The 19,739-nt window shown below is 40.8% G+C and overlaps 1 protein-coding gene and 1 pseudogene across 2 annotated transcripts in view; one reads left to right on the top strand and one right to left on the bottom strand.

Moving 5' to 3' along the window:
- The window catches only part of THSD7B (thrombospondin type 1 domain containing 7B), a 1,078,590-nt gene that overhangs the window by 899,140 nt on the left and 159,711 nt on the right, over positions 1 to 19,739 (top strand). The window lies entirely within an intron of this gene.
- LOC142424756 (eukaryotic translation initiation factor 4E pseudogene) overlaps positions 12,060 to 19,739 on the bottom strand; it is a 31,682-nt pseudogene continuing 24,002 nt past the window's right edge.

Below are 19,739 nucleotides of genomic sequence, written 5' to 3'. Positions count from 1 at the left end.
CTTTTTGGGTGTCAGTCTAATTGGTGTTCTTTCAGTCTCCTGGATGGTTGCCTGGTTTTCATTCATTAAGGTGGCAAAGTTTTTTTCCAAGATGACTTCTTTGCAGATGACTTCTTTGTTGTGTCTTCTTCTGGTAAGCCAATAATTCTAATGTTGTTCCACTTCATAGCTCAGATATAACTCTTAGGTTTTCTTTAGCTTCTCTGATGATCTTATTAGATTTTTGTTCATGTTGGTTAAAGGCCGTTTGGCTGTCCTCCAAGTCACTGATGCGGTTCTTTGATTACTCCAGTCGATTCTCTAGGTCCATGTTTCTGCTACTGGTTTTTGTTTTCTCCTCCCTAAGCTCCTCTATTTCCCTTTGGTGTATGCTCTTTATCTCCTCTATCATTTTATCCCTTTTCTGTATTGTTTCCCTCATATCCTGTATGACTCCAAGCAGCATTCTGAAAATTTCTTTCTGTGGCATCTCAATCTCCGCTTCTTCTATGTATGTTATATTCAGGACATCTTCCATTGCTATTTGTTTCTCCTGTTTTTTCATTGAGGTCCTTGGGGCTGATGACTGTTTGCACTGTGTTGTTTAAGAGGAGCCAGGTGCAATTTTCCAGGGAGTCGAAGAACACTGGTTCTCTCAGGGAGACTTATAGGAATGCTTCCTCAAACTGCCTACAGATAATTTTACTATGGGATTAACCTACCACTTTATCCTCCTGTGGCTTCCCTATCAGGGAAGTGCCCCCAAAGCTGGTGGGTTGTCTGTTTTGGTGTTGAGGAGGTTGGGCAGAGATTCCTGCAACAGTTTGGAATGTTGATGAGTGTTGGCTGAGCTGCCTTATGCCCCTAGGTACAGAGGCAGGTATTCCCTGGTGAAAGAGTATCCCCTGGAGGGAAAGCAGGATGTTCCTAACCTTGGGCTAGCTGCACAGGGTTGAGCTCGCCTAGCTGGGTGTGGTGCAGGTGTAAATGCCCTAGGCTAAGGGGAGTGGTCTGGAATTCAGCAGTGGAATGTAAGAGAACAGGAAAGAGACAAAGAGGAGGAAAAATAATTTTAAAGACCATTTTAAAACAAAAGCAACTATGTAGCTGAGTCTGTTGAGCTGCAAGGTTTTAGTCCCTGTCCTAAGGCAGTGGTGGAAATCTGTGGCTGGGCGGAGAAAATGCCCCTGCGCAGAACTCAGAACAACAATGTAGCTGAACCCTGATCCTTGACCCTGGAGCTGCAAGGGTCCTGTCCCTGCCCTGAGGCAGGCAGGGGAAAACTGGCTGTGTTGAGACCAAGCCCTGCTACAGGCTCCAAATGGTCCCTGCTCCAGCAGAGATAATGGCATGGCCAAGGTCAAGCCCCAGCAGGCTTCCACTGAGGTAAGCCATAAGCCTCCAGCCCCTCAAAACCCCATGAATCTGTGCTTACTTATCTTTATGATGCTCCTCCTGCATTCCAGCTGTGTTAAAGTTTCCTCTAAGCAACTCTCCTTGCCTGAATTCTGCAGAGTTCCTCTGGTATGTGTCACTCCATCACCATCTTCCAGGATGTCCCCCAGGCCATTTTATTCACTGATATAGTCTTCAGTTGTTTTCTGTATCCATGACCTGTCTCTGCAAGATCAGCACCTTTTCATGTTGGGATTTCTCACAGTGTCTTCAGACTGTGGGTGTGTAGAGGGGGGAAAGTGATTAGAAATTATTGAATCCAATTCCATATTTCCCTCATATAGGACACAGAGGGAACTGGAAGAATTGTAATTTAAAAGTACTATCACTTTCAAACTATGCTTGGGTAAGTTTCACATCTCACCTTGAACAGATTTAAGAATGATTTGAGATAGAGCAAGCACAGTCCACTGCCTCCCTAATAGCCCCTCTTCTTTCCCCTCCCTTCCTCGTGTTCATAGACTCCAGTGGTGTTTATTCAGTAATGAGGCCAGCTCCACTGGGTCAGTCAGGGTGAGTCTGAGTGAGTCACCGTCATCCCACTAGGCTCCATCAGTCAGCCTGTGACATAGTTCTTGCCAGACCCATAGTGATAGATCTCTAAGGCACAATCTTCACTGAAGCTCTAGGTGGGACAAGGGCATGATGTTTATAAAGTTTCCATCAAATCAATTCCAACTCACAGTGACCCCATGTGCTGCACAGTAGAACTGTGTTCCGTACAGTCTTCAATTTCTAATTGTTTAGAAGTAGCTTGTGAAAGCTTCTTAGCAACGCACCTCGGACATGGCTGCACCCTCTAACCTTTGAGCTAGCAGGATACTGTATTAACCATTTATAATATTGAGCGACTCCTGAACATCATGATGTGATTATAGATGTGAAAGCAAGGCTTTAGATTATTCTTCTAGCATATCCTATTGTGTTACACTGGGTTGACTAGAGAAGCAAATCAAGGGACATTCATATGTAAGAGAGAGCTTTATATCAAAGAGCAATTGCATATAAAACAAAAACAAAAACCCAGCCCAGTTTAGATCAAGTCCATTAGTCTGATATAAGCCCTTATGTCTGGTAATAGTCCATAAATTCCTCTTTAGACTCACAAAGCACATGCAATGATGCTGAATGCAGGGAGATCACAGGCCGGTGGGTGAAAACTCTTCTGGATCCCATGGTGGTGGAATTATCTTCTGGGCTCTGGGTGCCAATAACTCCAGGGGACTAGTTAACAGCAAGGTGTAGTAAAAAGAGAGTGGCTATTGCAAGGCTCAGTAAGTCTCCTGAGTGGCTTGTCCACAGGAAAATGAAGACAGAGAAACAGGAAGTTGACAGAATCCTCATTAAAAGGCCATGCTCAGGCTTTGTCAGGCTGCGAACTTATTGACAGGCTAGACTCTACCCACATACACATTTATCAAGTTGACATGAAATTATGTAATTACAACACCTATACAAATAAATTTTCAATACATGCCTCTTAGTTAAAAAATACATTGAGAGGATTTCATTTTATGTAGAGATACATTTTTTTGTTTGTTGGTTGGTTCATTGGTTGGTTTTGGGGGATGTTAATATCAAAATAATCTACTAATCAATTGATTTCAACACACTCTGCTTACAGTCAATCTTAAATAAAGCTGCATAGGTGTTCACTGCATTGAAACCCCAAACAACAAAAACAAAAAGTCCTGCCACATTGAGCGTGTAGCCTGTCAACATGTCAAAAGCTTTTGCATCTAAGTCTCTATTTAAAAGAATGCCTTGAAGCACTAATAGTATATTCAGTAAGGCACTAAAAGGATCCAACCCCATGGGGGCAGCTGTGCCTAAGAGCCATCCTCCAACTCCTGATGAGGGCTCTCCTGTGAACCTCCCTCCTCGACACCCCTGCCAAGGGCCACTCCAGGAAAGTACAAAGTCTTCCTGCTGGGTATAGCTTCAGCTCAACCACTGTCCCTTGTTCTGTGGGTCCAAGCTCATTAGTTCCCCTACAGTCTGGAACAGAAAAAATGTTTATGACGAATAGGAGGCTGCTACATTCTTGTTTATGCTTTCCACATCAGTGTTACGTATTGGTAAATTCATACCCACCACTATGTATTAAAAGTTAAATAAGGCAGCATCCCATCTCTTAAGGAGTTTAGATCTGGTTTGGTATAATTTTATAGATGAACGACATCTTCTTAAGATCAGGAAATCGATGCGCCATGATGGCCTTGGGTAGTGCAAATGACTAAGTGATCAATTACTAACTGGAGGTTTTAGTGATTCGAATCCACGGAAAGGCACCTAGGAAGAAAGACCTGATAATCTGCATCTGAAAGTTTACAGCCTGGAACTCCCTCGGGGGCAATGGGACTCTGGTACACATGGGCTCACTGTGAATTGCAATAGACTGATCAAGAAATGTTTGTTTGTTGAAATTTGTCTGAGATGAGCCTTCCCAGCCCTACATGTGGCAGCCTATATTTTTAGGAGTCTATTCACTTATATACAAGGGGCTTCAAAAAGTTCAAGGGGAAATGGAATGAAAAGATAATGGAATTTTTAAAGGAGTACTTTAAAACCCTGTCCTATATATTGTCTGGGTCACTAACTGATCCTCCCTTTTCAGTTGTGTGACTTTTTTCTTTGATGGTGATGGTGTTGAGTGCTGTCCAGTCAATTCCACCTCAGAGTGACCTTAAGTCTAATAGAACAGAACACTGCCCAGTCTGCCCCATTCTCACAATTGTATGTTTGAGCCCACTGTTGCAGCCACTGTATTGGTCCACCTCCTAGAGGTTCTTCTTCATTTTTGATCTTCTACTTTACCAAATATGTTGTCTCTATTTCCAGGGACTTATTTTCCCTGATAATATGTCCAAAGTACATGAGATGAAGTCTTTTCTTCCTCATCCTCTCTTCTAAGGAACATTCCGGAACATTCTTCCAAGACAGGTATATCTGTTCTTTTGGTAGCCATGGTACTTTCAAAATTCTTTGTCAGCACGATCACTCAAGTGCACGGATACATCTGTAGTCGTCATTATTTGATATTCCACTTTCACATGCATATGAGGTAATGGAATGTAGCATAACTTGGACGAGGTGCACCTGGGTCCTCAAAGTGACATCCTGGCTCTCCAACACTGTAAAGAAGTCTTGTATAAGAGATTTTCCCATTGAAATATGTTGTTTGATTTTGTTACCATTGCTTCCATGCACACTGACTGTGAAGCCAAATCAAGAGGAAACCCTTAAAACTTCCATCTTTTCTCCATTTATCATGATGTTACCTATTGAACCAGTTGTGAAAATTATAAATATTCTTTATGTTGAGTTGCAATCCACACAGAAGACTGGTGGTGGGTGCTAGTAATGCCTTGTGGAATATTTTGAATATCACCCCTACTCTCAGTACTTGTATTTCACCTGCATGTTCATTACGTGTGTTGAGCTTCTTGTGACTGGCTCTCTTCTTCATGTGTGAAAGCGGTAATAGAATTTAGGAAGCAGGGTAATGATTTGTGCTCTTGTTGCCTTTGTCTTTTTTTTTTTTTTTTTTGGTGGTTGGAGGTTAATTTATTTCTCCCAAACAATTGGCACAATTCTCAATAAATAAACAAGCAAAAACCCAGACTCACATTCATTGTCTCGGCTCATGGTGACCTCATGTAGCATAGGATAGGACTGCTCTTTAAGAAATTCCGTGTCTGAAATCTTTTTTTAGTACCATTAATTGGTTTTTAATTTTCAAATGTAAAATATTCCACTGTCACAATTCCTTATTGAATTTATTAAAATTATCCTTTTAAGTGCAATTCTGGTCAGTAAGAATTTCAACTATCAACTGAATAGTTTGCTTTATTTTGCTATTTACCTTAGAAGTTAACTTATTACAATATACTTAAATTTTTATGTAAAAATATTTTTTAACCAATGTCCCTGTGAATCCAGTTCCTTTGCCCACATACTCAAAAAACTTCCCAAATGACTAGTTTAAATGACTTCTGGAAAAAAAGAGTCTAGGTAAATCTCCATATATTAGAAGCTTCATTACCAAAGAAAATCAAAGGATATTTTTATATGCCTGGCTTATAACTAACTACAACCTGGTTTGATTTACCATAGCCTATCTGATTAGTTATAGCACATGGAAATAGTACGATGTGGTTTAAGGTCTAAAGCCAACATTTCAGCATTTAGAGCCACACTTGTAAGCTGTAAAGTTATTACAAATGGTGGATACTTTGACTTCTGCATCTGTAACACGGGGCTTAAAGTGTGCAAGTGTGCAAGCAAAGTGCTGGCTGCGCTGACTAGCCCCAAACAAGCCCTGCACAAATGTCATCATTCGTTCTTTCATCCGTATTATGCTTCAAATCTTTTTGTAGAACTGGGAACAAACAATATAATTGGCTAAGCAAAATGTGCCCACCTCTACAATGAAATACTATTTATCCATGAGAAGGTGTTGCAGTTCTCTGATGTGAAAATACATTTATACACCTATCCCATTGGCACCCTCCAATTTAACTTTTTAGAAAAGGTACCAAACAAGTTAGAGAATGCTGCAAGTCACTGTCTTCTGTGGGGATCAGAGTAACCTATCCTCCTCTGCCACTCCCTGGGGAAAAGGCTTAACCTAAAACTGTGTGATTCTAAAACGTTAAGTAAGGGTTTGGCTCACTGCCTGATACCAAGATTTTAGTTATTTTCTTATAAATTCAAAATGGTACAATTAATATCCTATTCTTCCTCTGTCCCCTAAAGCTAATGCTTCTTAAAACCAGACAGCATTTGAGAATGATTTATCTTATCTATATGCCACTCCAATTGTATTTATTACCAACACATATGTGTCATGTTCACTTTTAAGCAAACTTTTAAGTTGTGCACAGTTATGCATATCAACACAGACGATAAATTAGCTGAGTCAACCGGTGAACTTAAACAGAGGATATTGAGTACTTCATATTGAGATTATAAACACGAAATATTCAGCATTTCTAGAATACTGAACAAGCCTTGATAGTACTCATATGGTAGCTCCTTTGACCTTTTGAACTTTTAAAATTCTGAAATAAAATAATTTAATTGCTACTAATCTGTGTATTTTATTCAGAATGGTTGTCAAAGTTATCAGAGTTTTGTGTTTAAAGTTATCAGTTCTAAAGGAATCAATTCACAATTGCCATTTAAAATCAATTAATGGTACCTGCAGTTAAGTTTACCCTGCTGTGTAGATGTTTAGCCATTCTTCATTTCACAGGAGCTGAAATACAAAATTATGGATTATAGACAAAAGTTTTTCAAGTTTACTTTCAAATATTGTCTACAAAGAATAGATCATATTTTCAAAATTATGCAAAACCACACCAATTTACCAGTAACTATAAGCCTTCTGACCTGTTAATTTCATTCTATTAGATAGCAACACTAACATAATGCTTAGTAGTTTTATGCCCCACCTCCTGGTACTCTTGTCTTATGCTGTCACTTTGACATGTGCCAGAGAACATCTCTACTCAGAAACCAAGTTCACAGCCAATGTCCCTGCCCATCGAATGTGACACAACAACAAACCAATTCTTATTCTAGCAGATTCAGAGTATGGCAATATTCACCCAAGACTGAAGGTTTAGTCAGTTTATAAATAACAAAGATAGCCACGTCAACTTAATTTCAAATATATGACGCCACCTATAGAATTTACTTTAAAATTAATAAACATAATAATGAAATTATGTTTGATTAGTCTTTCACTTATGCTGTTCATATGGGAGAAACTTTAAGAGAAGACACACAGATATTGCCTTGGAATCAGATGCACAAATCCCTCTATCGATATGGAGGGAAGAAAAGGACAAATCTAGTTGCTAAAAGACAATTCACTTTACGCATGTCATTTACAGTTTTGTACTCTTACTGTGAATGCGACTGCTTTTCTGCTTGAGCCAGTTTAACCAAAGCAAAATAGCCTACGTAAAACAAAGTGTTAAAATACATAAAAAAGATTTAGAAATAATAATAATAATAACAGACATTCTAATTCTAGTTAGGAATGTAATTATGATGTTACATTTTTTAAAATCCACAATTATGTTTAGGTAACCCTACAAACAAGGATCATTGATTTGAATGAAATGCATAAATTTGTAGCAAAGATTTATAGTTGCAAAATAACAAAAAATTACCAAAGAATGCATAAAATTAATATTTATTTCACCCTTGTGTCATATTTTTGAATCCTTCACCAATGTCACATGAGGGAAAAGAAGAAAAGCAAAACAAATGAAAAACTGAAATCAGAATCACTGATGTTATCAAGCAAGGACTCAAATAAATTACCACCTAGCGGCCATCAGCTAGAGTACAGCTAAATACATAAATGCTGTAAAAAGAAACAAACGCATTTCCTAGAAAATCACATGCTGCATTCTCTTTCTACCCAATCAGGTATGAAAATGCAAGTTGTATTTGGGATGTGGAAGATGGGTAAACGTTTTGTAATGTGCCAGGAGCACATTGATGGGTTCTGTGGAGGGAGGATGTGTACTGAAGTTTGGGAAAAGTGGATACTCTCGCCCAAAGTGTTACACAGCAGTACAAGACAAAGGCAAAAGACACTTCTCTTCTATCTCAGTCACATTCGGATGGAAATCAAGTTGAAATGCAGTTCACTGTGCTTTTGAAGAGGCTTTGGTTCAGCTCCCAAATCTTCATTGCTTGACTCGGTCTCTATGAGAATACTCAGAAGGTGTCTTCTTCTTTTGTGTAAACTTTATTCATTTTGATATTTGGAAAATATAAACCAACTTCCACAGAGATCTCTATCACCCTCATTGCCAGGTAATGGCTATATATCTGTTATGCCTACTGCAAGGCAAACAGGGGCAAGTTGGATAATACATTTAGGGTTCCCTTCATCATTTTTTAATCATTTTATTGGAGGCTTGTATAATTCTCTTCACAATTCATACATCCACCCATTGTGTCAGGCACATTTGTACATTTGTTGCCACCGTCATTCTCAAAACATTTGTTTTCTGCTTGAGCCTTTAGTATCAGCTCCTCATTTTCCTTCCCTGCCTGCTTCCCCCTCCCTCATGAACCCTTGATAATTTATAAATTATTATTATTTTGTCATATCTTACCCACTCCCTTCATCCACTTTTCTGTTGTCCATCCCCCAGGGAGGAGGTTATATATGGATCCTTGTAATCAGTTCCCCCTTTCTACCCCATCCTCTCTCCACCCTCCCAGTCTCGCCACTCAGCACTGGTCGTGAAGGGATCATCTGTATTGGATTCCCTGTGCTTCCAGTTCCTCTCTGTACCAGTGTACATCCTCTGGTCTAGCTGGATTTGTAAGGTAGAACTGGGATCGTGATTGGGGGTGTGGTGTGGTGGAGAAGCATTTAGGAATTAGAAGAAAGTTGTATGTTTCATCATTGCTATAGTGCACCTGCTATACTGCACCCTGACTGGCTCATGTCCTCCCCTTGACCCTTCTGTAAGGGGATGTCCAGTTGTCTACAGATGGGTCTTGGGTCCCCAATCTGCACTTCCCCTCATTCACAATGATTTGATTTATTTTTCCTTTGATGCCTGATTCCTGATCCCTTCAACACCTTGTGATCACACAGGCTGGTGTGGTTCTTCCTTTTGGGCTTTGTTGCTTCTGAGCTAGATGGTTGATTGTTTATCTTCAAGCCTTTAAGACTCCAGATGCTATATCTTTTGATAGCTGGGCACCATTAGCTTTATTCACCACTTTTGCTTATGCACCCCTTTGTCTTCAGTGACCGTGTGGGGAAGGTGAGCACCGTGGAATGCCAGTTTAATAGAACAAAGTATTCTTGCATTGAGGGAGTACTTGAATGGAGGCCCAGTGTCCTTCTGCTACCTTAATACTAAACCTATGCACATAGATCTATTTCCCCATCCTCATATATAAATAATTTACATTTGTAAATGCCTTTATTTAGACCTCTATAAATGCTCATTTGACTCCCAGTTCTTTCCTCTATTTCCTTTTACTTTCCTCTTGTCCCACTATCATGCTCAGCCTACATTTAGCTTTCAGTAATTCCTCTCAATTACATTACACTTGATCACGCACCACCAGGCCTCCTACACACTCCTCACCATCAGTTTGGATCATTTGTTTTTCCCTTGTCCCTGGGTTTGTTAACACCACTTCCTTTCCCACCTACCCCTCCCCTCTGTCTCCCTGGAACAGTTGTTACCATTGTTTTCTCTTCCAGATTGTCCATCCAGCCTATCTTATTTAGATAAACCTGTGCAGATAATAACCTGCACAAAAACAAGACAGAGCAAAAAAGCAACAAAAGAAAACAAAACAACATGTGCAAAAAGCCAATGACCAAAAAACACAACAACAAAAAAGAAAAGCCTGTAGTTAGTTCAAGCACTGTTTGTTGGCCTTTGGGAGTCTTTTGCAGTTGAGTCTGATGGGGTGCTAAGCCCTGGCCCTGAAGTCTATTTTTAGTATTCCTGGGGTACTTCATTGTTCTGTTCCCCTTGTTGTTCTGTTGCACACCCTTAGTATTTTGCCTCGGGGTGATGGGATCAGATCGGGTGGGATTCCAACACTGTGTCTCCAGTGTTGCTCCCTGTAGGACTATGGGTCATTGAGGGATGCCATGTCTCATAGTGGGGACAGCCATATGGTCTTTTCTGTGGATTGGCTTCTATGAGCAGGGATATTGTCTTCAAGGCTTGGTGGTCCAGGATGTGTTCCCCTCTCTCTTCCTCCCCCTTCATTTGCTCCCATGTGCTCAGATCTGGCATGTCCCTCTCTCTGAGCTGCAGCTTCAGTGTTGTCCTCTGAAATAAATTCTTCTGGGGGGAAGGGCAGGTATCATGTAGTGGAGAGGTAGCCTCTCCACTGGCTACCTAATCCATGCTGGCATGTTGCATTCACATCTTGGAGCACCCGGTTGAAGTCTGGTCCCTCTTTCCCTGTAGAGATATAAACAATACCCTTCCCTTGGGTGGGTTAGTGCCCTGTTCCCAAGCTACCCATTTCTTTTCTTTTTGTTTCCGTTTCCCCCTCTCCTTTTTAGTTGGCTACCATGTATATCCATGGATTTGGTCTAGCCCCTGCCATACTACCTGGTCCTCATCCCAGGAATGTTTATATACAGTAGATTTTCCCCTATGCCCCTTTTGCATTTTTTTAAGCTTACCTCAGTGGACTCATGTTGTACTTGTCCTTTTGTGCCTGGCTTCTCTTCTGTGCCTTTACTTAGTTTGATTTCCTCCAGTTCTTCCCATGCAGCGATGTGCTTCGTACATTCATCACTGCTTTTTAGTGATGTGTAGTACTCTATAGCATGTATGTATCACAGTTTTTAAATCCACTCGTTAGTTGATGAAAATTTGGGTTGTTTCCAACTCCTTCCAACTGTGAACTGTGCTGTGATGAACATTGGAGCACAGAAGTCTGGCTGTGGTTTGTTTCACACCTCTTATGATTATATGCCCAGTAGGGGGATTGATGGGTCGTATGGTAGCTCGATTCCCATCTGTTTTAGATATCGCCAGATCAATTTCCATAGTGGCTGTGCATACTTACAAGTCCACCAGCAGTGGATGAGAGTTCCTATCTCCCCACAGCCCCTCCAACACTTGTTGTGTTCTGATTTTTTGAATTGGGCTACCTTTGAGGGTGTCAGGTGGTCTCTCATTGTTGTTTTATTTTGCATTTCTCTTATGGCTAAAGATCGGGAACATTTTCTCATATGTTTGTTGGCCATTTGGAGTTCTGCCCCTGTGAAATGTCTGTTCAGTTCCTTTGTCCATTTCCTCAGTAGGCAATTAGTTTGTTTTTTTTTCTTTTTGGAAGCTAGCAGGGTATTGTAGATTTTTGCAATCAGGCTTTTGTCTGATGTGTCATTGCTAAAGATGTTTTCCCAGGCAATTGACTCTCTTATTACTCTCTTGGTGAATCCTATTGATGTACACAGGTGTTTTATCTTCAGTATATCCCACTTGTCTATTTGTGCCTCCTCTGTGTTTGTGTCCTTCCCTATTTCTGATAGCCTGTGTATTCCCTGTGTCAAAGTTCTCAGGTTGGTCCTAATTCCCTCATTGATGGCCCTCATGTTTGGCAGCTTAACTTCAAGGTCTGTGATCCACCTTGAGTTTATTCTTCAGCAGGGAGTGAGATAAGAGTCTTGCTTCATTTTTCTGCAGGTAAGTATCCATTTTTTCCAGCATTACTTGTTGAAGAGGGCATCTGCTTCCCATTGGATATTTTTGGGCCCTTATCAAAGATCAGCTGTCTGTATGCTGATGACTTTATTTCTGGGTTTTCACTTCTTTTCCATTGGTCTCAGTATCTGTCATTGTACCAGTACCATGCGGTTTTGACACCTGTTACTGTATAATATGTGCTAAAATCAGGTAAAGCAAGCCCTCCCACTGTGGCCTTCTTCTTGAGGAGTTCTCTGCTAATTCAGGGCTTCTTCTCTCTCCATATGAAGTTTGTAATCTATTTTTTCCATTTCTTTGAAGAAAGATGAGGGTAATTGTATCAGGATTGCATAAAACTTATATAGTGCCTTGGGCAGAACTGACATCTTTACTATTTGGAGTCTTAAAGGTGTCTTTTTAAACAACAAACCTACTTTTAGTGATGGAGCTGCTCTTAGTAGCTGTATCGGCATGAGATTGATAACCAATCACCATCTTTGCAGGAAGTCCCAACCTTTCCTTGTACACACTCTGACATATGTAAAAGCATCTCCGTTTTCACTTTCCATGGTGAAGGTTACTTTGTGGCTGCTGTCTGTTCAGTGTAATGTTAGCAGCTGTATCCTCCTCATTTGTTTTTCTCATCTTCCCACATGGGCTCAACCCCATCCTTTAAAAACCAGAAGTCCCAGCCAGGCATTAAATTATGAGACAACCGGATATGGTTGAAGAGAGTCCAAAATTCTTCAACAGTATCAAACTTGGAGATGAGCCAAAGGTTTGCTTGCCAAGTTTTGCCTTTATTAAAAACAACAATAACAACAAACCCTGCAAGTTACCATCTGTTCTGTAGTGGATGGTTACTGTAGTGTTCTCGATAAGCAACCCTCTGCTTAGATTCTGTTTTCCCCTCTTCTGTAGGGAGGGGATTAGGAGTGGTGGTGGTTTCCGGTTCCTTTCCACAGTCCCAGTCTTAGGTTAAGCTGATGGCACGCTGTGAACTTGATGGGAGCAAATTACCAGGTCTTTCATCTGCAGAGCCCCTAGGTGGGTTCAACCCCCCAAACTGGAAGGCAATGGCAGATTGCAAACCACTTGTGCTATTCAAGGACCTGCCATTGACAATTAAAAGACAAAACAATAATAATGATAAAGTAATTTACTGTAGTGAGTTGACTTTGGACTCATGGGTACAAAATCAATATCAGTTCTTTGGCTAGGTGGGTCAAAGGATCCAGACTGGTAGGGATCCCTCTGAATGATATCTTAACATGGGCAGCAAGCTCAGGCAGAATGGTGTCTGAATATCAACTAGTGCAGAGAAAAAGAAACCACACACCATGCACACTTTATAGCATTCTCTCTTGCTGAACTATACCTTTCAGTTTATGTTAATGTCTAGCATCACAACTGCGAACCACTGCCCCAGATGATAGTTGAGGCCCAATCTGTTAGTTCCTGGTAGGAAGAATGTCTCTTCGCATTTTTAGGCAGCTGACTAGCATGTCTCTAGGGTACACATTTCATTAGGTAACCCTTATTCCAAAAACTAGTTACTTATACTTTACCATTTCTCGGCCAACTATGAATCCCTTGTCTCTTGCAATCCCTAACTGCCACACAGGGACAGGGATACGTTCTAAAATATGCTATCATTATGCAGCTTAAGTATTGTTTTGCATTGTAATTTGCTGCATTGATGGATGTGGGCCACACTTTGGAAACATAACAGTACAATTTAATTTGTTTAAAGGCATTAATAGCAATATTTCATTTTGTCCCATAGTTACAAATGGAAGTATTATAGTCAGAAAGTGAAGCAAATAGTGCGAAGGAAGCTGGAACACAAAGAGCTGCCAATGCCTTAACACATCGATAAGACTTTAATGAGTCAGAGGGGCCAGATAAGTAAGTGTCTCAGCAACGAAATGACTCCCTCTGTTCCTAGCGCTTAATATAACCACGCATCCCCATTTAGGAGCCACATAAAAGCCAACTTCTCCAGCTTTTGTCACAGCTGATGAGCCAGCCAGCCCCTTTCCTCCCGAGTCCTTAAGTATCTCCTCTCCCATCCCTGGGTCTTTGTTTCCCTTGTGACACTTCAATTCCAGATATTTTATTTGAACCTCTTCAGCCCTTCCTAATTTGGCAGCATTTCCCCCTCTCTCCAGTTCCAACCCAGCTACTGCCTGGAGAAAGACTAACAGAGTCATGTCCTTGCCCGTCTCTGTCTGACAAGAGCTGAATATCTGGATGCCGGGCATGTGCCTATGTAAGGTTTCATCAAGAGAGGATAAAACCAACTTTAATTGTGGTAAATACATATGTAACAAGTCAGTTGTCTTTTCAACATTCTTCATAGGCATAATTCATTCACATTTGTGTAGGCTAGGTTGACTAGCAAAACAAATTCATAAATGCTATATGTACATAAGAAAGAATTTTATATCAAAGAGCAATTGTATATTGAGAAAGCATCCCAGGCCAGATCAGATCAAGTCCATAAGTTTTTAATCGCCCATTTGTCTGATACCAATCTATAAATTCTTCTTCAGACTCATACGCTGCCTGCAATGACTCTGCATGCAGGAAGATCACAGGCCAGTGGGTGAAAAGTCTTGTGGATCCAGTGGCAGCGGACACATCTGAGCACTTGTTGCCATCTCCATGTGGCTGCTCCAGCTCCATGCCATCTCCATGTGGCTTCTCCAGCTCCAGGACACTAGTGTAGCTCCATGTGTCTTGTCAGCAGGAATGTCTTACCGGGAGTCAAAGCAGAGAAGTGTGTGTCCCACCTCCAGAGAGCTATTCATCTCCAGAGCACCTCCAAATGAGGTCATCAAGCAGTGACCTGATGACAGGCTAAACTCCACCCCTTCACTCTTCCTAGTCTCAAATTGGCACCAGATTATGTAACTACCGCAACATTATTTTATTCAGTTACCACATGACCATTAATATGTGCATCTGTCTAATGAAGTAATTATTCTGTGCAAGACATCGTTCTAGGGGCTGGACGTATAAAGCTGTATCCTCGATGAGCTTCCAGTTGACTTAAGGAGAAAAGCAATTTCATTTGTGCCATCAGCTGATTTAATGAATATCTTGGTGGTGGGTTTAGCTGCCATCAGGTCAGCCCCAAGTCATGGAATTAACCTCATGAACAATGGAATTAAAGTCTGCCTGATCCCTGACATTGCATGATTGACTGCTGACCACTGTGATTCATAAGGTTTACATTGACTGAATTTTGAAAGTGCATCACCAGGCCAGGTTTTTCTACCTAGTCTGTCTTAATCTGGAAGCTCTTATGCAACTTCTTCAGTGACACAGCAGAAAGTAAGCCTCCTCTGATGGACATGCGCTGCCTGCATGTCTTAGGCAGTGTTCTCTAGAGAAGCAAGACCAGTGAAACTTATACCTGGATACACACATAGAGGCTCATATCAAGTCAATGGCTCATACAGCTCCACGCCATTGGTACAATATCAGACTCGAGGTTTCTGATTCAAATAGTTCCAGGGGTTAATGAACCCAACATTGGCAGGTTAAACAGCAGACTTCTCACGACAGAGGCAAAGGGATTCCAGGTTGGCAGACTGTTAACATGGACTGCTGCTAATCAAAAGTAGAAGATCTGATTCTACCCAATGATCCATGACAGAAGGTGCCAGTGATCTACTTCTGAAAGCTCTATGGAAAATCTTAAATATAGATGGATTTTGAGGCCTTACTTAATCATAGCCCTAATATTAAGAACAATTTGGGTTTTTTAATCATTTTATTGGGGTTCATACAACTCTTATCACAATCCATACATGCATTAATTGTGTAATTCCCCCTTATACATTCGTTGCCCTCATCCTCAAAATTCGCCTTCCGCTTGGGTTCATGGAATCAGCTCATTTTCCTTTTTTCCCTCCCCCTCCCTCCCCGCTCTCCCCTCTCTCACGAACCCTTAATAATTTATAAATTATTATTTTATCTTATCTTACACTGCCCGGCATCTCCCTTCACCCATTTTCCTGTTGCCCATCCCCCAGAGAGGAGGTTACATGTAGATCCCTGAGATCAGTTCCTCCTTTCTCCACCCACTTCCCTCCCGGTATCGCCACTCTCACACTTGGTCCTGAGGTTTTGTTTTTTTCAATCACTTTATTGGGGCCTCATACAACTCTTATCACAATCCATCCATCCGTTGCCATCGTCATTCCCCAAACATTTGCTTTCTACTTGAGCCCTTGATATCAGCTCCGCATTTCCCCCCTCCCTTCTCCCTCTCCCCTCCCTCATGAACCCTTGATAATTTGTAATAATTATTTTATCATATCATATATTTCCCTTCACCCACTTTTCTGTTGTCCGTCCCCCAGGGAGGAGGTTACATGTAGATCCTTGTAATCGAACAGGTTCCCTTTTTCCACCCCACCCTCCCTCCACCCTCCTGGTCTTGCCACTCACACCACTGGTCCTAAAGGATCATCCACCATGGATTCCCTGTGTTTCCCATTCCTATGTGTACCAGTGTACATCCTCCTGTCCAGCCAGATTTGTAAGGTAGAATTGGGAACATGATAGTGGGGGAGGAAGCATTTAAGAACTACAGGGAAGTTGTATGTTTCATCGTTGCTACATCACACCCTGACTGGCTCATCTCCTCCCCGCGACCCTTCTGTAAGGGGATGTCCAGTGGTTACAGATGGGCTGTGGGTCTCTACTCTGCACTACCCCTCATTTACAATGATAGAATTTTTTTTCTTTGATGCCTGATACCTGATCCCTTTGACACCTTGTGGTCATTCAGGCTGGGGTGCCTCTTCCATGTGGGCTTTGTTGCTTCTTACTTAGATGGTGACTTATTTATTTTCAAGCCTTTAAGGCCCAGGCACTATATCTTTTTTATAGGACCTGCTCAGTACTACTCCTCATGAAGACATCACTGGCAATATGGGTGCATACAAATGTGGTGAATAAATCAGATAGTGCCTGGCTATCAGAAAGGATAGTGTCTGGGGTGTTAAAGTTTGTATTTAAACAAATAGCCACATAAGTGTTGTGTTGGCTAAGTCCACACAGAAGAAGCACACTAACCTGTGTGTTCAAAAAATTAATTAATAATAACAATAATTTGTGATAAGAGAGAATGCTATATTAGAGCTTACATTCTGAGCTCCTTGGTTTTCAAGAGGCAGTATATGGCAGGGACAGCCCAAAATGCATGTGCAGAGAATTTTATCACATTTATTCCTAGTAGTCTTAATAACATGCAAACATGCATGGTGAGGTTAGAAAAAAAGAAATATATATCACATAATATTCCACAAGTCAGTGGAGCTACAGGCATTTACAAAATTTCACATTTCACTCAGCTGTAGCCTTTTACTTGACTACAGGGATGCTGCTCTCCAATCTCTTGAGCCGTCCATGAGGTTTTCTTGAGAACATTTCTGGAGGTGGCTGAATGACTCGTCTGACCATGGCATGGCAATTTCTCTGTGACCAGGTGCACTCCTCACACGGTGGCCTTTACAGATAGGGAAGCTGGAACACACCTGAAGTGAGAGAAAGCCACACTATGGGAAGAGGCATCCTGGGTTTGTAAATTGGCCTTACCATGATAGCAAGGTATGGGTTCAAATAAGCTTTATAATTTGCATCGTTTGCAGGATTACTCCTTGCTGTAACACTGGGGGCGTTTCTGGCATTTATTAAAGAAGGAAGATGAATCATCAGGAGCATGCTAGTGCAGGCAAGAGTGGGTGGTCTAAGGACACAAAAAGAGGGGGAGTCCAATGAGGGATGTGGCAGGTCTGATAATAAGATTAAGGGTTCAGAGATAAGACTCCAGGAGAACTGGAAAGTATAATTGGGCTCATAGGTACACAGCGATTTATGAATCATAAAGCAAATTAATGCATATGAAACAGGACTATGACCGGTGTTAGAACCGTTATGCATGAGTGTGCTTAGTTCACCATGAATAAAGTAAGAATTTACTCCTTGGAATTAAGATCCACAGAAGTTTGGGCATCTCTGACCCTTGTATTTTGAGAGATAATACCCATAGTGAAGGGAATTGAATAATTCTCAGATATCCAAATATGCAGTATATGGTATCATTGATTTTCTAACACTACTAAGCCTTCTCAGAGCCTTCTTTGTTCAATGGTGTATTTAAAGGTTGCAAGCTTATTGTTTATACAACTAGATTGCAGTGATCAAAGGCATTCTACCCCGGGGACTATACTGAAGCAGGACGAACTTAGTGCGGGGCACACCCAGATTTTCTGTGTAAGAATGTTGCTGTAGTTAGTTGCTGTCAAGTTCACTTTGACTCACGGTGATCCCTGGTGCATTGGGATGAGATGGCGCTTAGTTCCAGGGCATCTTCATGATGGTTGGTATGTCCAGTCTGTTGTTGCCATTGCTGTGTTTTTTCGGTGCCTTGCAATCTAGGAGGTTCATTTTCTAGTACTGTCACTGACACAAGTCTCTTATGATCCATAGGGTTTTCACTGGATTATTTTTAAAGTATATTGGCAGACCTTCCTGCCTGTCTGTCTTAATCTGGAAGCTCCACTGAAACCTCCCTACCATGGTATTTGAGATGCCAGTAGCAGCCTCCAGCCTCATAGCAATGTGTGGTGCCAAGGACACGTGGGACAACCTGAGAGAATGACTGTGTGTACAATATTTCACATTTCCCTGAACGTAAAGCTTGCCTTCTCTCTGAAGATCAGAAAGCCAGCTTGTCAGAGTATAATCTATTGTATATTTAATGATAGCATGTCGGCCTCATTCTGAAGCCAGGAAAATATTCTAATACTAGTGTTCGCGCCACATCACTTGTTGGGTCAAAGTGTGATTAAGATGCAAATAAACAATGAATGAATACAAAGGCAAAGACCCAGCATAAGAACTGTTAGCATGATATTGAGATCTTAAGCACTTGAAACTAAGCACCCTAAGTTATAAAATTTTTATGAAAGCCTATGTTCATATCTTATTATCTACAGTAGCATCTTTTAGGAATAAAATTGTATGGAAATTCATATAATTATGCCTATAATTACCTAATAATTGGCAAAAATTAACCAAGCGTTCCTTAGGGATGGGCGATCTGACCAGTTACACCTCCAGTTACCTAATTGCAGGTGCAATTATTTTTTACATGTGGTATATTACACCTGCAGATAATTTGCAAGGGTGAAAGGTGAACTCAAGACAAAGGAACTTAATGTAACTATTTTACTGTAGTGTTCATGTACCTTACCGTGCTACCTAGTGCCTTATGCTTGATTCAGCAGTGTTTAAAATTCGTAGGAGGTAAAGTGTCTTCCGGGAGTGACATGGAGACTTTGGATGAGGTGGATATTCTTCTTGCAGAATATCAAGTAGTGCTTTTCCTGCTGGAAGTATGAGCTCAGGTCCAGGTCTCACAGCCAAGGAAAGATGATTAGACTTCTATAAAATAAACAGTAATTGTGTATTTGGCAAAAGAAGGTGTACTTTAAATGAAGAGCTCATTACAGTCATGTTTTTTAGAGCTGAATGTGACTAAGTTATGAACTGGGATATACCAAGTTAATGGCTTGGTATTGTCCTGGGAACACAGCAGCTGCCCAGTCAGTGTTTAATGACCAAATGTCATCCTGTATGTAGAGAAAACCTGCAGCAGAATGCAAATTGTTCTCATATCAAGTGGCAATAAGATATATTACTTCAAATATATAAGGTTATTACTGACTAATGCATAAAAAGAATGTTTTTCAATATTAGCTATTTCTAATCATCGAAACACTGAAGATAACTACTTATAGAAAAGACATAATTTTAGATTGAGTAAAAATGATACTAGGCTATTGTGTTTATATGTGTTTCATGCCTTCTGAGTTTCTACAAAATACATTTAATTTAGATTTAATTTGATGGGATCCCAGACCTTAGGGGAAATGAACATTTCTAAGGTAAGGCTTTTTTTTATTGAGAGTGAGAGAAATTACATTTTGCTGTAAACTCTTAACCTGCCCTGTTGTGAAAACAAGTCACAGTAGGTTGTTTGCATCCTTCAGCGTATGTCTCAAAATATAGCCAGCT

This window comes from Tenrec ecaudatus, chromosome 13 (assembly GCF_050624435.1).
Source record: "Tenrec ecaudatus isolate mTenEca1 chromosome 13, mTenEca1.hap1, whole genome shotgun sequence".
Lineage (NCBI taxonomy): Eukaryota > Metazoa > Chordata > Mammalia > Afrosoricida > Tenrecidae > Tenrec > Tenrec ecaudatus.
The sequence above is the reverse complement of the archived record's forward strand: the minus strand, read 5'-3'. Positions and strand labels throughout refer to the sequence as shown.